This window comes from Chamaea fasciata, unplaced genomic scaffold, assembly GCF_029207755.1.
Source record: "Chamaea fasciata isolate MVZ Bird 193981 ecotype frontalis unplaced genomic scaffold, bChaFas1.0.hap1 SCAF_5, whole genome shotgun sequence".
NCBI lineage: Eukaryota > Metazoa > Chordata > Aves > Passeriformes > Sylviidae > Chamaea > Chamaea fasciata.
Window position 1 is genome coordinate 54,959,738 of NW_027094090.1, and position 18,012 is coordinate 54,977,749.

The 18,012-nt window shown below is 43.5% G+C and overlaps 1 protein-coding gene across 2 annotated transcripts in view; it reads right to left on the reverse strand.

Moving 5' to 3' along the window:
- Positions 1 to 14,708, reverse strand: part of RASSF8 (Ras association domain family member 8) — a 74,780-nt gene extending 60,072 nt beyond the window's left edge. For both annotated transcript variants that reach the window (XM_066183755.1, XM_066183756.1), the window contains exon 1: positions 14,591 to 14,708. The gene's annotated coding sequence lies outside the window, so the exon portion shown is untranslated. The remainder of the gene's footprint in view (positions 1 to 14,590) is intronic.
- Between the last annotated feature and the right edge of the window lie 3,304 nt (positions 14,709 to 18,012).

The window sequence follows — 18,012 nt, forward strand, 5'->3', positions numbered from 1 at the left end:
ACTTTAATCAACTGATCCCTTTAAGAGAATCACATAATCAAAAAGCCATTTCTTTCAGCAAGCTACCAACCCAAATGGCTGAAAGTTGGCTAAAACATGCTACAGAAACACATGACAAGCTCAGAGTTCCCAGATCTTCAAACACCATCTATTTAAAAAAAAGCTCCCAATAAGACCAGTGCATTTCCACACAGTATCATCAATACTATGCTTTGCAGCTGACACACTGCAGGAGGCTCACCAAGATCCAGCAGGTCCTTCTCCCACACGTGGTCAGTAATTAGGGCTTACCAGTCCCAGACTGCCACTTCAGTGACCTGCAGGACCTGCTTGCAAGAGCTGCTACAACTGCTTTTACAACAGCTCTGGCCATGAGCCTGCACCTTGGCACAAGGCTGGCAGCACCCAAATACTACAGGGTTTGTTTCAACTCCAAAGTATTGCAGCTCCACATCCCAACAGACACAGCCTCTATTGCGATTAACCCCCGTACTCCCATCTATTTTCTCCAAAAAAAAATTTGGATCCAATCCAATTTGTGTTACTCCTGCAGATAACCCTCCGTGCTCACTGCACAGCAGCTTCCCATGGCACAGATGATTGTGACTGCAGAGGTGTTTAGCAGTGGCTCAGTTCCAGCTCTGCCCACCCCAGCTGGCACTGGGCCACTGGCTGCAGAATCAGTGCAATATGTGCATATTCAGAGCCCCCTGCTCAAATTCCAACTGATTATTTATTTGCTTTTTAGTAAATAAACTAAGGAGCTAAACCATAAGCTTCCAAGACAAGCCAGCAAGCAGTTAAATCAAGTCTTACATTTTACCAAACCAGGAAGGAAGAGATGCCAAAATAATTCTCAAGAAACTGCCTGAGATACCACAGTGACCCCAAATTTCTATCCAATCTTGATTTAGAAAACAGAAGTTATCATTAGGGTAGATAACTATTGATGCACACGACTAAACAATCAGCACATGATACCAGAACACACCATTGTCCTGACATTTCCCTTTTAACCTCCACTGATGCACTGTGCAAATTCTATTAAAAGAACTTTTAATGTACTGGGTTTTAAATTAAGAAACTCAAGATTTTGCAATTCAGGTGCCTTTACATAAATAACTAAGCACATGCTGTGACATCCAGGTAATTAGCCAAAATTTCTAAGAACTGATGCTGTAGTTGCTGTTTTTGCACAGGTGAGTTTCTTTTGTGTCCTTATTCCTGCAAAGTTTGATTTCTTTCTATTCCATCCATCATTGCTTTCTATCAAGATTACTTTGCCTAGAAGTAAAACCTAGTGAAGAATTAATTTGTCCCTTTTTCATAGCATGTTCTAGCATTGCCTTAACAGACAAGAAAAAGAAATCAACTGAAAGTAAGAAAATCAGATTTCCACGAAAAAGGTACATCAAGCCAACTCTCAACATCAGCTATATAAAAATTAAATGACAGTACTTGAACCAAAGGGGAACTCTTTCACTCAGCAAATAAAGAGACAGCAGAATGGTTTGATCAGAGATTTAATTTCAAGAAAAAATTTTAGCGATGTAGCACCTAGTGAAGCACAGGATATTAATCACTTATTCCCCTTCAACTTCATTAAAAATTTCTTCTGCTCCCACTTCAAAGCTCGCAGCTGAAAGCTTGATTTGTTCTGTTGGGTCCAGAGTGGGATGGCTCTCTAAATCTCAGAGTTATCACCACGGAGGGACAGGCTCCTCTGTGACACAAGCCTAGACACATAAAGGAGCACCTACTCTACTATTCCTTCCACCAAGCAAGCTAGTGTGTGAACAAGCAGCCCTGAAATCCTGTATTCATTACCAGGCATGGATTTTTCCCATATCACCTTACTCAAGTACGTACATAAAAATTCCTATAGCAAAATCTGTATTTTCAACTCCCTGTTCAAGGTTTTATCACATAAATGCGTACATTGTATTCTGTTAGAAGTACTTTGGATAAAAGATTTTTCTCCTTCTCGTCTCTATAATCTCTAATATTTGCTATGTTTATAGCTTTTCTTTCCAACTCAATAATTCATGGGTAATTTCCATATATTATACATCTGTGACGAGTTTCCCTAAAGCACAGTTTGTTTGGCTGCTGCATTCAAGTACAGAATCATTAGATTCCATACAAAAATCCAGCTCCTGGAAAGCTGAGAACTTACCCTACAGTTTAGAGGAAGGTCATAATAACTTGCCCTACTCCACCTCTTTAAACAGATTCTGCAGCAGCCAGAAAACAAGATGCAAAGAAAATCCTGCATGTTCTGCATTTATCCAGTAGAGGTGCTGTAAAGATAAGCCAAAAAAAGAGGTTTTTTAAAAAATTACTTACGAGCAAGGATTTATTTACCCCTCTGGCTTAACTGCTGGCAGTATCAGCAAGGCAATCCCATTACAGCTGACAGTGGCTGTGTGGTACAAACACCTCTTAAAGAAAAAGAAAATAAACCAAAAGCCAGAACCCCTTCAGGCTGGAAGGAGATGCTGGAGCCCAGCCTCCTGCTCAAAGCCAGGCCAGTGCTCCACTCAGACCAGGCTGCTTTCACCAGCTGGGTCTGAAAACTGAGTCAAAGGATGAAGATGCTTCCCTAGAAAATTAAAGCCTTCTTTACATATGGTCATTAATAATGACATAGATCAGAGCCCTCCCACTAGCCCTAAGCCAGTGACAAATCTTAAATCGCCTTCTTTAAATACTTCTACAGTTAATGAAGTTCAGAGCCACTGAATTACTAGAGTTTCTCAATGCATTCCTAGAGTTCTTAATAAAGTGCAAAAAGTATCCCCTCTTATTGATGCTGAATATATTTTTAAGCAAGTTGAGCTCCTAAATGACTACATCAACACAGGCAATTGGAGTCTCAGCTCTGACAACAACCAGTGTTGACTCAAAAAAAACAACTGGTTTTCTCCTAGCCTGGGACAAGGTGGAATAAATCAACTTCAATTTCACAGAAATAACCTATGTAGGTAAGTTTGCAAACTAGTTTATAATATCAGCCATCACAACTGCTTTGCTGTCCCCTCCATCCAAGACACAACACAAATAAATCAACTCCCAGAGACAGACCCAAAAAAGCAAAGACATAAAAGAAAACTTATCCAAGTGATTTGTGTCACAATATTTGTTTGGGAATGATGGCTCAAATTGACTTGATTCGAATCACTCTTTACATCACTCTCTACACACATTTCCAATGCTTCAAATAAGCTTCACATTTATTAAATGAGTAAGAGCATTTTACATGAAGACAAACAGATTAATTCCTACATATAGCATATTTTTAATAGCATAAGCTGACAAAGGAACACATTTTTATAGGCCTACTTAAATCCATACTTTAAGCTTCCCCCCCCCCCCCCCCTTCCTTTTCAAATAAAACCTACCTCTGGTAAATATTAATGGGGGGGGGGGGGAAAAAGAAAAGACAACCCTGAAAATTCCCTAAGAGGTAAAAGGAGGCACAAATCACCAATTCCCACATAGTCAAGCTCTGCTTCAGCTTCACACATTGTCAAATTAGTGACAATGAGCAAACAGGTACTAGGAGAGCAAACAATATTGTCAGGAATTTCAGGACATGCTTGGCCTGTGCTTTAATGAAATTAAGTCATGAACAAAGCACAGAAAGAACATCTCTCAACACATCCACAGGGTTCAGTGTGAATAGAAGAACAGACACCATTTGCACCTCAAGAATGCTAAGAAGTACAAGGTAAGCAGTCAGAAACCCTGATGATGGGCTCAGCACAGCAAAGTAGAACTTATTATTCTTTTTAATAGAACTGATGGTAAAGAATTTCTCAAAGGATACTCCCATCAATTTGCTACTGTATTTATTTTAAAAAAAAAGAAAAAACCCAGTTAAAGCTTCTAAACTAATACCTATTCTTTACTTTGTGATCTCTTTTGAAGGTCTGTATTAATTCTCAACATCAGGAATAAATTCACTGCAGGAAATCATATGACAAAAACACATGTTTTGGAAAAGGATTATGAAAATGAACCAAGTCAAACTACTCAAGATCTGCCTTGGCTTTAATGTCCCAATTGAATGTCAGTTGTAGTAGAAAGGACTCATGTTGGAGCATTATATTATTTCCCTTTTCCTAGTTCAACAAGCACAGGACAGACTTAATTAAAACATTGCAGGAGTCAGGAAGAGAGGGAGAAGAACACAACACAGAGCAAAATGAACAGCGGTTATATAGCAAGATTATTTTGATCTTTCATCAGAACAACACACAAACCCTTACAGAAAGCTCTGTATGCTCCAACAGTATTGGAGCAGTGGCATTAGAGTTACTATCCTGCAGGAAAACTAAAGTCGAAGCTGCAAGAAAAGATGTAAGAATAGCCAGTGGTTTATTTGCCACACAGTATCTGTGTACCAAGTGCTGGATTACACTTCACACCCTTCCCAGCTCCTGGAACCCACAAGGTACAGTAACAAATCATGACTGCCACCAATTACCTTGTAACAAATCTGACTCTTCCAGTCAGGTCCTCTCATTAAAAAAAAAAAAAAAAAAAAAAAAAGATGAACCTTTCCTTGATACTTGTCCCTTAAAACGTTCAGTATTCCATAAGAACCCCTGGTTTACATTTCCCTTTGCTTGAGCTTCTTTCCAGCAGAAAAGCTGTACCCCAGCTACATGCCTGCTGTTATCCCACTCAAGGGGCCAGGTAAAGCAGCTTAACATCCTTCACAGGCATTTCCCCTCGGTTATGTGACAGCCACAGCACAGAGGCTCTGGTGACTCACAGAGTGGCTCTCAGGTGGCATGGTTTGGTCATCATCGTTCTACATCTGAGCTTTTGCCACTCCAGCCTGGCCGAGGAGCATTTCAGGGTGCAACAGAGGCTGTCATGTTGCTACACAAGTTAGTCAAGAACTTGTTCCAGAGCTGGACTTCATTACAGGGACATAATCCTGGGAATGGCAACAGTCTCGTCCACTGAGGATGGGCCATGCACCTACCAGCTGCTGATTTAGGGTCCAATTATCCATCTAGTAGCTACACCGATTATTTTTTTTTCAGGAAAAAAGCCACTGATCAGCAGTGGCCGAATGTCCAAAGGAAGTTCAGCCTGTAATCTTGGACTAAGGTTTGAACTCTGAATGAAACAACTCAGATGGCTCCCCCTGCCAATATTAAAATCAGACCAGAGGTTCCCAGCTGCCTTGTACTTGAAATCCTAAAAGGAAGAGGCTCAACATTACAGCTACACATTGTGATATCATCACAAGAGATTTAAGTATTCTTTTTTTCATAAGATCCTTGAGCACTTCCAGGGATGGGGCATCCACAGCTTCTCTGGGCAACCTCTTCCAGTGCCTCACCACCCTCCCAGGAAAGAATTTCTTCCAAACATCCAATTTAAACTTCCTTTCTATAAACTTGAAGCCATACCCTCTCCTTCCCTCTTGTTTAATTTTCTACTCTATTACAGACCTGTCTTCACCCTACCACATGCTTTATGTCCACGTCAGCAAGAAAAAGAAGGGTATTCTTAAAAATGGTGTATACATTGAATGCTATTCTCATTCATACTGCTCAAGCTGAGGATAATGGAGGTCTTTTGAAATAAAATACAGTTTGTCCAGAGATCATTGTGGACTATTAAAGTAAACCATGCTCAGGAAGCATATAGATTTCCAATTATTTAGGCTTTTGCATATACACTTACAATGACAAGCATGAAGGGCACTGCAAAATAGGAAAGAAATACCCTTGCAGCACATGTTTAAATAAATCCAGTCATCCTCTGCTCTGCTATCCATAATTAAAGTAAACACATTTTTATGAAAGTTGAGGCAATATTTAAGTTTTTTAGAACAAAATAATATTGTCTAGAGGTGACAGAGCATTTGTCAAGCACTTAGGAAGCCATGAGACTAAGACAGGAAAGCTTCCTTCTACATTTCCTTCTATTTATGTCACATTTTTATCTTACAGTGTGTAAATACAAGGTCAGAAAACGTTAATGACTTGAAAAAAAGGAACTTACTACACTAGTTTATGCTCAGGGAGGGAAACACAGGGCTCTTGCAGCTGGTAATATTGGTATCTTGTAATATGAAAATATGGCCAAATGCAGTTCCTTATCCTGTGCTGAGGATGGAGATTTTTGTCATGACAAGTAGTGTACATAAAAAATATTTACCTGCCCCAGGCACTTTAGTATTAGAGTACAATAAAAAAACCAAAACACTAAGGAATGTGACTCTATTTGACTGTTCTGCATATCTGTTATGGTTAATGTTTCTAAGCATCTCCTGGAAAAATAATCAAAGCTGAAGAATGAAGGGAAAAGCAGCTGATAAATGAAACTAAGCATCTTGTCAAGAAAGATAAAAATGTGGTTAGAGGTCAGTGAAGGACAAGGGGAGGGAGAGAGTGGAAGAATGCTAGAAAATTTCTCGTTGGGCTTCCCTAGAAGGCTAAGGCAAAGAGCTGCCAGCAACAGAAACGCCGTCTCTCAAGGAGCAGGGGAAATGAGCACTGACAGGATGTCAGGATCACAACAGGACAGGTGCTTCATGCAAGTTAAACCCGACTCCCAGACAAGGAAACAGCAAAGCAAGTGCTCCCCTTGCTCTGCTCTAAATAGCTCAGCAGCAGAGGAATTGGAGGAATGTTTGGTGGCTGGGAGATGTGAAGGGAAAGTGCCCATGTCTTTCCCTCCCATCCAAAACCAAAAGCTGTGCTGCAACTAGAGGGGCACCTGGAAAGCCACAGTCATGAGGGAGTGTTTAGGAAGCCTGGTGGCAGTGCCATCAGGCACACACAGGGAGCACAGGAACAAGTCACTAATGGGAAGTGTTAAAAGAATGGCAGCAGGAGAGCAGCAAGAGTTGGGAAAGAGCCCCAGGTTTCAAAAGGCACACTGCAAATCCAACACAGAATCACAGAATAGTCTGGGTTGGGAGGGACCTAAAGACCATCTCATTCCAGCCCCCTGCCATGGGCAGGGACACCTTCCACCAGCCCAGATTGCTGACCAAGGCTGATGAGCAGCTTTGCAATGAGTTACAAACAGAAGACCACCAACCCCTAATAGACTCAACCCCCTTCTGTCTTGCTAAGAGTTTAAGTAAAACCAAACCCACCACCAGGGTTCTTTTTAAATTGTAATTTCTGGCTGCTGGCAGGAGCCCAGCTCTCTCACACCCTACATAAGAAAGGTGAGCCTCTTCCCTTGATTTCTGCCTGAAAAAAGTGACCAACCCATGGCACACAGAACTTGCCAAGAGCAACCTCACACCCATCTCTCCTCCTGTAGCTCACACCACCTCCTGAAAGTATGTGCCTCTTATGGTCCAGCCTTGCCCACAGGGACTGCAAGTTCCTTTGATTTGCTAAAACCACAAGGGAGGCAAGCAGCAGGCCTAAAGTAGAATATTATCTTAATTCTCGAGTTATGAGGTCAGACTGGGTTTTCTTACAGCTGATCGCCATCACAGATGTCCATCCTCACTACACCAAAAGCCATCTAAAGGGAGTTCTCTGTGGTCTCCCACAGGACAACTTAACCCCAAGTAGCACTGCTGTGACCTGGATGAAGCTGGTCTGTTTCTGGGAAATAAGGGAACAGCAGGGTACCCGATTTGTTAGGAGAACTTCGCATGTACTTCGCACATTTCATTTTGTTTTGTTCCCCTCTTCCATTCTTGGAAGGAAAAAAAAGCCCAAAGAGCTCTAATTTATGGTATATTTCAGTTTTAAACAAAGGCCAAGTTCACAGGACATGAGGGATACAAATACAAGAACTACACAAATACAAGAACTGCAGTGAAAGAACAGTGGCAGTAAAAAAGAAAATCCCTTTTCTATTCCGGGTATGCCATAAACTCTTGTTAATTCAGTCATTTTCTACCAGAACTTGTTCACTAGACTGAGTTCTGACAAAAGATTCTGCTACACTCTACCAACTCCTTAAAAAAAATAAATTTATGTTCCCTTGTATGCTAAATAGCCTTTGTTATCTCTCTGGAGTATCAGGTTACCAATTCCAATCCCATTAACTGCATGAAAACACTGCATTGTATCGAGCATGACTGTTCTTTGTTAGTCCTGTGTTCCTCTGTGCCACTTCCACTGCTCAAAATACAAAGTCTCCAACTCGGCTTATTCGAAGTTTCTGTCCTTACTCCCAATGAAAACAGTGCAAATGCTTGGATTGACCTGGAGGCACAGATGAAGCCCAGGGCAAGCTCTCTAAAAAGAGAAATCATAAAAAAAACCACCACGATCACTTCCTGGTGGGCAAGGACAAGGGCATTCAACCACTGCCATATGTTTCTCTCCGGACGGGAATTATTATTCCAGGTACAACTGCTAGTTAATATTGCCAACTACACAGCTGCAGTGGCACATTTAAGCATTTGCTCTCTTGATTCCCAATATCGACTTCTAAATATTATCAGTTGTGGCATCTTCCTACTTTCTTCTCCAGGAAGACTCTGACACATGCAGGCACTGATGACTTCTTTTTAACTTTCCCTTACACGTCACATAGAAGAGGGAGAAAAAAGACAAGGACAGACACGGATTTTACAAGTGTTTAAGTGCCTAAAAAGGTGCAATTTAATATGGAACTGGGGGATTTGCATCATTAAGTGCTCTCTCCTCTGTTTGCAAGGAAAACTGATTTCTTTATAAAGTTCACTTAATGCCACACTAGTCAGAATTAATGTTAGTATTAATCTACTGGGTAATTGCTATAAAGTCACTAATTGTCAAGATACATGCAGCTTTTATATGGCTTCAAACTTAGCATTTAAGAAACACAGACTGACAAGCAAATATCTACCTTTTAGAAAGCAGCAAATTATGCTTTGCTCTCAATAATCCCACTTTACTCAGAAGAAGGCAAACACCATCAGCACAGGCATGGCAGGAGGGAACAGAAAGGAGAGAAAGCAGATCCAATCTGTTGAAGATCTCCAAACAGCCCCATGACAAGAACAGCAGACCCTTCAACCCCTAAAGCCATGCTGTCTCCCACTTCAGCACAGACACAAAACATCTGGCTGCCCAGTGGAATTACAGCCTCTCTTTACCCATGCTCACGGAACTGCTGACTGACAGTAAAACCTAAAGTCTCCAAAGGTTCTTCCGGAAACTCCAAAGCCCTTTTGAACAACAGCTTGGAAACATTGACAAACACTTCAGGAGTCCAAAAATATTTTAGCAAAACACTTCCAGTTCACTTGAAGCAAAAGGAAGTTCCAGCTCTGAAGATTCCTGGGGAGAGCACAACACGAAGAAAGCATGGACAGCCTGGCTAGGTTAAAACTGGACAATCCAGAGGCACAGCGAGGTTCAGGCTGGAAATATCAGGTACTGTTGCAGTAAGGGAAGTACAATTCAAGGTTACACCAAGTACAGCTTTCAAAGCAAGTAAATAAATTCAAACTCCAATGTCAAGCCTGGAGCAAGGGCAGAAGCTGGAAGTCAGTTGCATTACACATTTCTAGAAATTTCCCTCCCCTTTCCGCTCAAAGGGGTAGTAAGGCTTTAAAATTTGACGTCTCAAAACACCATGAAACCATCACCACTGCCAACATGGGGAGAAAGAACTCTCTTTTCAAAGGCAGAGATGTCACATCACACTACTAAGGAGGGTGCAATACCACACCAGAGGACAACATTCAAGCTCACCTTTAAAGCTGTGCTGCTTGCTTGCAGGTGAAAAACAAATTCTGGAGCGCCTCAACTTTTCCAAGCTCAGATATCCTCTTAGTGCATCCGCATGAGCATTTTCCATTGACAAACAAGGTTAAACCCTCTTAGCTGAAACACACATTGCTCTATCTACAGTGCTCATTCCAATCCTCAAAATTAATGTCAGTCCCACACAGAAAAACTTCAGGGATCTTCACAGGTTATCCAAGGATTACCTGTAGCCTCCCTGCTAATATTTCCTCTGACTTCTACTATCTGGGACTACATAGAACACACAGGCCATGACATGAAGATCCAGTCAGCAACGACAGGTGTAGACTGTCTTGCACAGGAGACTCCAGTATTGGAATTTAAGTAAAAATGTAACTTAAAATACTTGGAATTGGCAGCATCCTCCTGTATTATAATGCAGTACACTGGAGGTTTTTTAGTTACCATGGATGAAGTTGTGAAGTGTTTCCCCAAACTCAATTTGAAAGAGCACAACGTAACTGGCTGCAATGTAACTTCACTGCTCATGTTTTAGAGTGAAAATTAATCCAGTAATATATATCACTACCTTTGGAGACACAAGGGACCAAGAGATCACTCTTTATGAGCTATACCACACGTTTTGGGAACAACAAAAAAAGAATTATCTAGCTATAAATATTTACTCATTTAAAGCACAGACCTAGCTTGCTACCCACACAGAGGAGACCACAGAGATGACCGTCTGTCCTCATTATCATTCTTCTCTTCTTGTGCTAAAGATAGCATGGAGAGTAAAAATAAATAAATCCTCAACAGCATTAGGAATTAGACAATGTCACGTTGAAAGATACCCCAAATGAGGAGCCTTATCTCTCCTGGCTGGCTGGGAGGGAGGGCAGGGCGGCTCTGACCCACAGAAGGGAGGCAGCACTTAAGCCTCCCCTAGGTGGTCTCTTTGCAGCAGGCTCTACTCCTAGCTGCAATTGCTTGCCAGTCCTAACTGGATGCCTGAACACCCTGGAACAGTTCAGCGAAGTATGTAAACAGATGGATGGTACAGGCCACTGGAACAAACCCCGTTTTTCCCTGGCTGCAGCTCTCTTTCAGCGCATTCCTTTGAAGTCTGTGCCACTGAGGAATCAACAACAGCTGAGAAACATGTGTTATCATACAACACCGGGCACAGCCACAGCGCTGCACAGTGAGATGCTTTTGTGCAATAATCCTGCACTACTGCAAGCATTACAGGGTCTTTTGTTGTGGGTGAGCCCATTTTCCAAGCACAACAAGAAAGTAAACAGATTCCTCCCTCCTTAAGGAGTGACTCAAAAGCAGAAAGGTGAATTAAGCGGATTTCTCAAGCGCCTGCCAGCTGAAAGCTCACAGTGCCGGACTCCTGGAGTCCTCTTGGATACATTGATACTCTCTTTATTTATGTCATCACAAAGACGACCTGATGCTTGCAGAGATCCAAGTGAAGTAACAACCCAGAGGGGCCTGCAGTTCCCCTGGCAGACACGACAAACCCCTGTACCTACAGCTCCAACCCACCTTCCTCTCCCAAGCAGGACAAGCTCTGTGATCTCAACTTCACAGGTGACTGACTGGAGGGAGATGGAGCAGGATGGCACCGCTCAGCACACACAGACCAGTCACCCCCCTCCCCACACTTTATCAGCACAGAGAGAGATAACACACAGCCCTCAGAACAGCCAAGGGAGAAAACAACATGAGCATCCTCTTATTAGCCAGGAAAACCACTCCTGTCAAAGGCGTGAGATCACCACATGCTTTGAAGGGGAATAGGAAGGGTAGGAAGACCGAGTTATTTATGAAACTGAATTTGAAACTAGATTCACTGTCCAGATTCAGAAGCATGGAGCTGGCTGTGTGCATATGCAGGAGGACAGCAAGTTATACACACACAACACATACACACACACAAACACATCTATACTTGCCTAATAAGAACTTTCTACAGAGCCGAGTCTCATTTTCACTGAGGAAAGGCAAGCAACAGGTTAGAGCCTTACATCTAACAAAGTATCGCAGTCTCAAAAGTTACAGGAAGGCAGGCACTGAGATTATAATAAATCTCATCACATTGTAAAGTCCCAACCCCACCATGAAAAAAAAAATTACAGGAAAAACCAGGCTTCCAAAAAAACCTCCAGAAAACCCCAAAACATTTAATGTCAATATAGAAGTCTTAAAGACTTAAAAAACCAAGCAAAAAACCTAAAATTAGAAAGCAAACACACTGGTGGACTAAGCTAAGTTCATAATTAAAGACCTCACAAAACAAAATTACCAGGAACAGCAAGCATCACGCTGAGGGGGGTCCTCAGCCCAGTCCCCACAGGACAGTTTTTCACCCCGTAATTCAATTTAACAGTTTCTTTCTGGAGAGGTCAATGCTGTTCTTCACATTCAACTTGAGGCAGACTTAAGGGACCATAGAAAAAGCACACACCGAAACTGTCAGAGGTATTCAGGAGATAAAAATAACACCAGTCTCAAAACCTCTGCAGCAATATAAAAATCCCGTGTCACTCAAAACAAACGGTGATGCTCGAGATCCCTACAACTTTCCAAGAATGAGTCTAGCACGAGCCAAACTACCACCTGATCAGCAATCAAAACCACAATTGAACATTCACATGCAATTATTCTTACAAATCATGTGAAAAAGCACTTAAGAGAATCGGGGAAATCTCAGTATCCCAGGAGGTACAGGCAGAAAGGCAGCTTAGGCAGGAGGTCACACTGCCCTACGATGGCAGAAGCGGGAACAGGACCCACCATCCTCAGTCCTCAGCTCCGTGCTTTCAGCAATTCAACCTCCTTCATTCCTTTTCAGAGCTTCCCCCAAACAGATTTTAAGACGTTATATTAATCAACTTAATTCGGCTCTTCAGAATTGTTGCTGGTGTTTCCAGTAACGGTTCGAGGTAGTTTAGAAAGACTTTAACTTCTTGCTAAATACGGCTTGGTATTTTTCTCCTCCTATTTCCCACTATCCCAAACTTTTTCATCTCCAGAAATGATTTAAAACAGGATTAATTCAAACAACGGATCAAGTTCCGTTGGGCTCGTGAAGGTGGAAAGGACGGAGAGATTACTTAACTGTAAGAAGTGAACTACTTTATCTCTCAGTTGTCCTAAAGGGCACACAACTAAACACAATGAATCCCAAGCAGTCATTTCAGTTCCCTCACCAACTCATACCGTATCAAGAAATTTTTCCGCTCTAAGACTCAGAGAAGTATTTCCAATTTCATGTCTAGCCTACTTTCCAATGAGATATCATCAAACAAAAAGTTAATCCGAAATTAAATTTTCTCTCTTCTTTCAAGAAAGCAGAAAAAAACAAGACTGATTTTATTTGCGGTTCAGCCACACGGTGTTTTGGACTTTTGGCACGGTATTTATCAAAAGAGGCAATGCAATAGAAAGAACCACCTCCAATCAAAGGAGTTGACAGTTCATTCACAAGCTACATATTCTCCACCGAAAAAGACAGAGCCCTTTACTTTCACAGCACTTAACACAATCGCACCGCTCCCAAACACAATTAGCTGGGAGCCTGAAAGCCCTTAAACAGGTGTCTTCGCACAAATCATTAGGGAATTGATTTACTCGCTCTCCACAGCCCGGCAAACAATTCCAATGTGTGATACTGACTAGAGGTGAGGCAGAAACTCACAGGTCCGAGCCTGACTTCCTAAACTCCCGACAGCACTTTTTGGCAAGGAAGCGAGCAGTTTCCAGCGATTTTGTTAAATGTGTCGACCTCCGACACACCTGCAGCTCGGGGATGGGAGGCGTGACAGGTGTAATTCCACAGGGGTCACCGAAATCTGTAACCTTCCCCTGCCTCCTGATTTTCCACACTGACGAAACGCACGAGCAACACCGAAATGCAGTTTAGGACTGCGTTTAAATCACCGTTCTGCTGGACAGAAAACAGGCTGGCACACACCGGACTAGCACAAGCCCAAACGGGACCCTGGAGCAGACCTCCCCAACAACACCTCAGAGAAAGCAAGCAGCAGAATCCATCTCCTTACCCTTTAAAGTTCACGCCTCTGTATTGTCCTACCGCACTGTATTTGCTTAAGCTTTTCTCATCAACAGTACCCCACGAGAACAAAAAATTAAAACAAACCAAAAAGTCTCATGCATTCCTTGCTGGCAAAACACATTTTCTTCTAATCTTTCCTCTTACTGAGGAAGAAGAAGAGAGAGGGAGGGCTTGGGGCAGGAATAAAAGAGATTAATCGTGAAACAAACCGGCATTGCCCGGAGAAGGGAGAGAAGAAAAAAAGACCAGAACAAACAGTCCACGTAGCAAAAGGGGGGAAAAAAATGAAAAGGAGAAAAATAGGTTTAATTTTCTTTCCGGTGACAGGAAGAGAAGGGGAAAGAAAACTACTACAAAGATTTCTCAGTACAAGAAAAGTAGGTTTTGAATTCCCTTCCTCAAGGACATCGAGAAATATCCCTTACTTTTCCACGCGATGCCCAACGGAGAAAAACAGAATGCCAGGAGAGAGGAAAAGCCGGAGGAAGCCGGGGAAGTAGCGAAGGAAGAAGCGAAAGGACAGAGGCGAGCGCGAGAGAGCCGAGAAGAGGCGAGAGGGGGAACGGTAGAGCCGAAAACGTAAAAAACCACCCCCAAAACAGGAAAAGAAACCAAAAAAAACCCCCTTGAAAATCCGAGGGGAGGTGGGAAACGGGCGAGAGGGACGGGAAAGTTGGCGAGCGAGGAGGAGGCAGGGCAGGGTCACAAACCCCCCCAGCGGGGACGAGCCGGGAGCTGCCGGAGAGGGGACGCGGAGCCGGGAGAGGGAGCGAGGGACGGAGGGAGCGAGCGGGGCAGGGCGGCGGGGCAGGGGAACAGGACTTACCGCCCGTCCCCTCGCTGGCCGTGCCGGCAGCGGCTGCGGGCTCCCGTCCCGCGGCGGCTCCCGGGCAGCGCCAGCGGCCGCCAGCCCCGCCTCGCTGCCCGCGGGGGGCGGCGCGGCCGGAGCAGCGCCCGGGGCTCGGCGCGGCCCTGCCCCGCTGCTGCCCCGCTCCTCCCCCGGCCCCGCCGCGCCGCGGGGGTGGGCGGGCGTCCTCCGCCTCCTTCCTGCCGCTCCCTCGCTCCCCTTCACCGGGGGAGACATGTAACGGAACTGGGGCGCCAGCACGGCATTGTGGGAGCTCTTAAAGCCGCAGCCGCCCCCGCCGCCCCGGCGGCCTCGGGAGGCGGCGGCGCTGCAGCCTCGCCTCAGCCGAGCCCCTCGGAGCCGTGCCCCGCACCGGCGGCAGCTCGGGCCGCCCGCCCGCCCTCCTCCACGCCCCGCTCCCAAAGCGCAGGGCGAGCCCCGGCAGCGCCGGAGAACTCAGGTTACTCTGTTGCTCTCCACGAGATTTTTTTTTTTTTTTCTTTCCCCCTCACTGTTGTTTCTGGAAGGAACAAGAATGCCTTTGGTGCTTGTTTGAGCCGGGATGCGGAAAGCCGGCGGGCAGTGTTCTGTGTTGTTGCTGATTTGGATTTTGATGATGGAAAAATCCCCGGGAAAAAAAAAAAAAAAAAAAAGTTATAAATCTCAGAGCAGCAAAGACTGCAGGCGGCAGTTCGGGGCAAAAAGTTTCGAGTGTGAAGTTTTAATCAGTTTTGGGGAAATGACCATTAAAACAAATCCGAAACCTCTTTGGAAATGCAGTTCAGCGCTGTGATGCACGGGCATTTTTCGCTGTCTGCAGACGCTGGCGCAGGGTCTGCGCTCGGTTCGCAGCAGCTGCAGCAGCCGAGCAGCAGCAGTCAGCCCCTGCTCTTCCCTGCGCTTGTGGCCTTCCCAAAACTGCCTGTGCCATGTCCAGGACACGCTGGTCACTTAAAGAAGAGTCTCATCAAAAGAACTTTTTTTCTTGTTTGTGTTACCACTATTCCTCTTGCGGGTTTTAAGCATCCTGAAGTGGCTTTATAGAGATTTTTTTTTTAATCATTCCTGATCCTTCAGAGGAGAGCAGGGTTTTGCTTCCACACAAACGATGTGCTGGTGCTACACGGAGGACATTTTCAAGATTACATGCATAACTTCAGTTTAGATACAAGCAAATAAATGTTTGTGAGATTTGGGGTTGGGGATGTTTGTACAAATATTCCTAGTAGGTCTGGACCTTGGGTTATGATCACATCTTTCTTTGTGGGTTCATTTTGCTAAGCAGATTTTTTGTAAACACACCTCCAAAGTTCCTGCTGAAAAAGTCTTCAGAAGGCTGCCACTTTTATTTCTTTGTCTAGGTTTTTTTATCCTCTTTTACAGGAAGAGGTGCTCAGCAGTCTGTGAGAAGAGCCTTAAGCACAATATGAAGCGAAGGTGTGGTTGTAAAAATGAAATTATTCTGTTGGGGACCATGTGCTTTCTGTGGTCAGTTACACGCACACTCACCTTCAGTTTAAGAAGCTTTAAAAAAAAAACACTTGAGGGATAAAAGGAAAAGGAATGGTGCTGATGACCAGTTCTGCACTCTACTGGATGAGATTTGTTTGCGTTAGGCATTTTTTACTATGACTTTCAAAAATGTCAGACAACATCCTAAAAGCTTGATGCATTTTCTAGGCAGATTCTTTGCTGCAAAATATTAAACCAAATATACCTGTCAAGATCCCAAAGGCTGCTGTTCTCAGAATATACCACTGCTTCCTTTTGTTTTTCATGAAGCCTGTAAACACAACAGGAGCCGTAAAACTAAAGGAAGAAATTTTGCCAAAATTCAGACTTCCCAGGGACTCTTACAGAGTGAATGATCTGGGAAGCTATTGAAGCTATATGACCTAGGAAATTATTGTTAGGAGGAGAAAAGGCTTTTTGAAGGAGTTAATGGTTTACTGAAAACAAGTACTTGATAAGTCATTGAGTTTGTGCTGTTTGCCCACTCCAGGTGTTCAGCAGAACCGGGGGGCACAACATCAAACGTCGTGTTTTCTGTTCAAAGTTCACTCACCAATTAGTTTCTCAAGCCCAAAAAATAATTTTTATACAGTTTCTGTCTAATTTCCTGTGAGAAAGTTGAGTGAATGAAAAACACCCCTTTATAGCAGGGAAATTAATGGCCACGATTAAGAGATTTCTGAATGTTCAGCACATGCACAACAAGGCATAAAATGTTTATGCTCAGTGTTGTTGTGGCGTTTGACCTGCTGGCTGAGCACTGGCATTTTTAATATTCTAATGTCTTCTTTCTTCCTATTTCCCTTCTGCAATTTGGTTATGAAATCACCGAAGGGAACACATTTCTGCTGCTTCAAAATAGCTGTTGTGAATTTTTCAGAGCAATTTTTGCACAGCTTGATATGACAGGACGTCCAGAAAGGGCATCAAATACATTTTCAAGAGTGATCTTTTACATCAAAAATGTGACTCTTTTGGAAGGTGAAGTGGTGGCAAAAAGAGAAAATGGGATTTCAGTGTTGCTTCAATTGCATAAATTTGACCAAGGATTTGACCAAGGCTAGCACAGGGAAGATGTCAGTGGTCATTTAGCAAAAAGGGGGGAATTAGGCTGAAATCTGGCCATGAAATGGGGCTAAAATTGTACAAATACCTCCCTTATGTAACATAGCAGTCCAGCTGCTCTTTTGTAAAAGAACGAGATTCCTTGTTTCCCAGAAAATTGGTTAGGAGCAAGTTATGGAGTGATGCTAAATTGTACCAGCCAAGGGCAGGACTTTGTGCTGTTGCAGGGTGACTCTGCTGTGGCAGTTCTTCACTCCTAGTGCCCACCCCAATCACTTCTAAACTTTGTTACTTTTAATGTAATCCCAAATACTTTGTGTCACATTCACCTTCACTCAATCCTTTTTCCACACTTCCCTGGAGGAGGGTAAGGAGGATCTAGCCAGAGAAGTTTTCAAATCTGTAGCAAAGCAGTTTTCCCATAAAGATCCTACTTTGGTTTTGCCAAAAGGGTAATTTAAGTATCCCAGGAAAGGAGTAAGACACTGTTTGGATTCTAGTTGCACAGGGAATTCCTTGCACCACACAGTCACACACATGCAGAGCTTTACACATACGTTCTTAATGAGCACAGAAAGGAGAAAATAGGCCCACATGCCTTTTGGGTATGTAGATTTTCCAAGAATTATGCCTTTTTTGACCGAAACCAGAAAGAGAATGTTTCTGAGGTTCCTTAATTTCCTCCTCTGCTTGATCTATCAGCGGCTACTGCTGCCCTTGCCACCGTCATTTCACCTTGAGAAATGCAGTGTGTCTCGGTGGGCTCTTCAAATGTAATCCAGATATAAAATCCGGCTCATTGAGAACAGAAACAGCTCTGTGTG